The sequence below is a fragment of the Crocuta crocuta genome, unplaced genomic scaffold (genome assembly GCF_008692635.1).
Source record: "Crocuta crocuta isolate KB4526 unplaced genomic scaffold, BGI_CrCroc_1.0 scaffold235, whole genome shotgun sequence".
Taxonomy (NCBI): domain Eukaryota; kingdom Metazoa; phylum Chordata; class Mammalia; order Carnivora; family Hyaenidae; genus Crocuta; species Crocuta crocuta.
In genome coordinates, this window is record NW_027531285.1 from 1329627 (window position 1) to 1334151 (window position 4525).

Here is a 4525-nt window from a genome sequence, read left to right on the forward strand (position 1 = left end):
TCTCTTTTCTTACTTTATATTTTGTGAGATACTTATTTTTTTTGCAACTTAAATACTGAAAAAAGTGCTGTGACTTTACCATATATTAAATAAGGCATCCTTAAGTAGAAATGCACATAGAACAAGATAATGTATAGATTGGTGAAAATGTGACTAGAGGCTCACAGGAATCTATCCAGTATTGTCTCTAGGAACAATGGCTTGTTATTCACTAACTCAGTATTTGTGGTAACTTTATAAAACTTGACCATCACAGACAAGAAGGATCAACAGTTCATACAGATTCGGGACCAGTGTCAATTCTTGATGCATAAAATTTATATATGCTAGCTGATGTTGCTGGTACATTTTAGAAATGTAGAATGACCAGAAAAGGTCAATCTATGCCAAATAGAATGTAGTTAATTTGCAAAGAGAAGAAATAGAGAGACTAAGTATACCCAAATTGAAAAAGACAAAAGAATGTAACTTAACATGAATTTCCCACTCCCCTTCCAACAGTATTTCCAGCCAAGCCAGCCTTAACGTTCCCCTCAGCTTGACTAACCTTTAGACAGGTTTTGTCCTGACAATAGGCCCTAGACCTGCCTTTTCTTAGAGCACTGACTTTAGAAAACTTGCAGTTATAAATTCTCTTTCTGCCCCTTTGAAATGTAAATCTTCTCCTAGCCTCTTGCCACTTTTATAACCCAGGAATGCCTTTCTCAAGGACGCGGGAGTCATCCTTTTCAAATATAACTATCAAGAAAGATACCCCTGTTTCCCAGTCTCTGTGAGAAGGTAGGTATCTAACTTTGATCAAGACCAATACTAATTAACAAATACAGATGATCCAATCACATGAACCTAATGTCCCCAATGAGGTCCTTCAACATTTTTCCACCAGCTCACTCCAGTTTTTAAATACTCTCCCATCTTTCATTTTAGCAGATCTGAATTCAACTTCTCCCTTATTCAAATCACATTGAATAAAGTCATCCTTCCTATTCAACTTGTAAGGTTCAATTTTTCGTTAACATTTCCCTGTATCTCTTTTACTTGAATTAAGTATGAGTGTTTCTGGTGGCAGACTACATACACATGCACACTTGCATGCACACACACACACACACATACATACACACACATACTTGAAGGAGTAATGCAGTAATAAATCATTTCAGGATAGGAGTAGGTACTGATAAAGCTACTCCTCATTTCTTCTTTTTTCCCCAAAGCAAAAAACATCCATGGTTTCAAAGAAAAGTGGATACAGTGGGAGGAGACAAAGAGAACGGTACCCTCGATCAGAAGATCAGTTAATTCTTATCTACTGCAAGTGCTATCTCCTCCGCACAGCACATGGTTCCATTTGGAAATATCCGAAGATGGGCTTTATTTTGTTTCTTAATGCATAAGGTAGGTGTATTATTTATTGCCACAATAATGTTTGAGTAACAGACAACCAAAATACATCCATGACATAAAACAATAAACATGCATTTGCCTCATGCATTTACAGAATTCCACTGAGTTAGACTGGGCTGGACTGATCTCGACTACTCTCATTCATGCTTCTGTGGTCAGAAGAGGGTCAGCTAGGCAGTTCTAATGACCTTGTCTGGTGTCATTCACACAACAGAGGTCTGTAAAGGATGTCCTCAGCTGAAAACCTCACAACCTACCTCTGTTCTACATGTCTTTCATTCCCCAATGCTCTAGCTCAGGCACAAGTGGAAATGCACAAATATATTTCCAAGTCTCCTTTTGCATCACATCTGCTGGCATAGTATGAAAATGCATCCCATTAAACAAAACCAGTCACAAGCTAATCTTGATTCGTGGTGGTGATGGTATGTGAACCTAGAAGACACACGGGGAAGCACAAATGATGGCAGACAGGGAATTGGGGCCTTACATATACTTGATCTACTATAAGAGAAATATGCTTTTTGTATGCCTATTTCTGCATCCCTTCTGAGGTTTACAATGGCCTACTTTATCCCTAACTTGGAGGAAAACCAGCTAATTACTTTGCAAATATATTTACACATATAATTTTAATGTAAATTCTAGGATCCAAACTATCATCTACTATATGATACGGCAAATGCTGTATTTTAAATGTATAATTATCATGAGTTTGGGAATGAGTTCTTTTCACTCTTTGAAATGTTTTCAATTTGCTAGGAATCTTTACTAGAAGAGAAAAGTTAAATATTAATAAAGTTCTCCTTTTGAAGCATTTTAATTAAACTTTGGGTAGTTTTACATTTCACTTTATCCTCTTGCATTATCTCACATTTTTGGAAAAAATTAATGAAAGGGCACACAGTGTTCATGTTTTATTAAAAGGTGGAGGCAAGTTCATTTGAAATCAATGTTCAACTTTTTGCAATATCACTAAGTGACTACAATGTAACAAATCTCTGAAGCAGGGCTCTCACTTTTGATAAACTCAGCATCTCATCTCTTTTGAGTCAGGATTTAGTGTCTTTTCTCTATTCACAAACAAAGACACTGCAGTCCGATTGTTTGTATAGTAGCTAAAATTATGCAGATGTTTGAGTCATTGTAGTCCTTGATTTCCTTTATCATCTTGTATTGTTGTGGGGTCAGCTAGAGTGTAATGGTTCCTTTCTAATTGTAATCTTCCTAGCCAGCCACAAGCAGCTGGTAGAAAAAATTCATTGGGTAGTCTGAATTTCCCACTCTTCTGCTTGAATTTAATTCAAAATACAGTAGCAGACATGCGAATAGGAACACTTACATGAAGTAGGCATTTCCCCCAAAACCCCTGATGTGTGAATAGAAAGGTAAAAATTTAAGAGACTCCACACTTCAGAATATACAATAACTCATATTGCTTTTTTTCTCTAAGAGAGGGACTTGCAAAACAATTTGCATGTCATTAAGGAGAAATTTATATGGCCATGATTAGAACTCTCTAGTATTTGGAATTTCTGGCTAAATTAGCTGCTTGGTCCCCTAATTTTTTTTTTTTAAATTTTTTTTAATGTTTTATTTATTTCTAGGAGACAGAGAGAGAGACAGCGCGAGCTGGGGAGGGTCAGAGAGAGAGAGGGAGTGACAGACTCCGAAACAGGCTCCAGGCTCTGAGCTGGCAGTCAGCACAGAGCCCGACGCGGGGCTCGACCCCACGAACCGCGAGATCATGACCTAAGTGAAAGTCGGACGCTTAACCGACTAAGCCACCCAGGCGCCCCCTTGGTCCCCTAATTTAATACACATCTACTAAGAAGAAAATATGAAAAAATTACCATCTTTGTACTATTTTGACCCTGGATTTGGGTTTGAGAAGAGAAAATTCTAGTTCCCTGTCTCTTCTCCTCATTACTAATTATGTGATTTAGTACAAGTCACGTCTCATCTCTGACTCTCAGTTCATCATCTTTAATATGCTTATTATGATCTACTTCTCAAGATACTGTAGAGTTATAGGCAAAGCATACACAGGTCCCAGAGGTGCCAGATAGACTATTACCATGATTATCATTATTACTAGATTCATTCAAAGTCAAGAATATCTTTACAACACTAACAAAAAATTCAGCTAATTATGAAGTTCCAGATAAATTGTGCAATGGCTTAGTCACAAAGATTCTATTCATGGATGTATGTAATGGTCTAAATATTTGGGGAGGAGGGATGGTGCGAAGGAATAAGCATTATTTATTCACATGATAAATTAATAATCTGGGCAATTTAAAGAACTAAACAGCCAGTCCTGGTTCAATAGTGTTGAAAAGTGGTAGCTTTGATCAAAATGACCCAAATGAGTAGAGAATGGCCTTAGAAACTGCCCCATGAAAAATAATTGCGTTTGAAACTGAGCTCTCTAAGGAGGAAGTCCTTTGTGGCCTGGAGTTTTGTTTAACAAAGCTAATTTAGGTTATTTTCAAAATAATAATTCAAGATACATGAAGTTTTTATACACTCAAGTTGATTGAAAATGACAAGTCCTTTTGAATGTGGAAACATTAAATCATATTCTCTGGTCATAAATTCACTGTTCATAAGACAAACTACTAAATTATATGGAATGGGGACAGAACAAGCCTGGCACCAGTTGTCATTACTGGGCAATAGATGTTATGAAAAAAATAAAAAAATTTGGCATGTCTGTGGGGTATTTATAAAATCTTATGCAATTTGGAATTTTGTGAAATTACAGTAATATGCCAGTTTTAAATAGAATTTAATCCCCTCTATTCAGGAGGTACCGTGATAGATGCTTCCACACACATTATCTCCTTTGAGGGGTGGTGAAACTACCCTTTCTCTCTCTCTCTCTCTTTCTCTCTCTCTCTCATAAAGATATCATCTATAGATGATCTTTGTTGAACAGCAAAATAATTTTGAATCAGTACGTTGGAGCAGCTCATTTGCTGTGGATGTACTTATTTATGATGACATTAAGTAAGATGCAGCAAGCAGGTATCTTTTATGTTAAGTTATAAATTTCTAAATTCTGTGCTTTAATTTTAATGTGGACACAATAAAAAGAGTTGATATTACAGAAATT